We start from the raw sequence: 757 nt of genomic DNA, 5'->3' as shown, positions 1-757 counted from the left end.
TATTATCTTTAATTAAAGTTTCATTTTTTGTGTGTGCATGTTTCATGTTAAAAATGTGGGATAAATGTATATTTTATATATATATATATATATATATATATATATATATATATATATATATATATATATATATATATATATATATATATATATATAAAATATATAATCAAGTTGACTTAAAAGAGCTACTGACTAAAACCTGGTATGAGAGCATTGTAAGTACAGCCCTAAATCTAGAAAAGTTTTGTAAAATGCTATAAAATCTCATTCATGTGAGACTGTTGTAATGGCTACTGAAAATTCAACTTTGCCATCACAGAAATAAACAAAATATATTGCAAAGAAAATCTTAACAACCTTGAGCTTTTGAACGGTATAGTGTATAGTGCTTGCAGATCATATCAGATGGCTTGTTGAGAAGAAGGTCTGTTTTATTATCAGATTATATTTTACAAACCATGTAAAATTTGCATTAACGGACATTGTATTTTGCATTAAAGTAAGTGACCTCTTTGGCATCAGATTGTCTATGTGCGCATTAAAACGTGAATAAACACAGGGTTTTTCCTATCGCTATTTATGTGAATAAACCTTTTGTTTGACTTAGTTTCTGGTATAAATAGGATTTGATACCCAGGAGCAAACGAGTATAGTGTTACAGGATCCAAGTAGCACTCACATTGTCAAATTTCTGAACTAAAATACAAAGCAGTGACTCCCTTCCCTAAGGGCTATTGTAAGACATCCCAACACAAAG

Source organism: Pseudorasbora parva, chromosome 3 (assembly GCF_024679245.1).
Source record: "Pseudorasbora parva isolate DD20220531a chromosome 3, ASM2467924v1, whole genome shotgun sequence".
Taxonomy (NCBI): domain Eukaryota; kingdom Metazoa; phylum Chordata; class Actinopteri; order Cypriniformes; family Gobionidae; genus Pseudorasbora; species Pseudorasbora parva.
Note: the sequence above shows the minus strand (reverse complement) of the source record.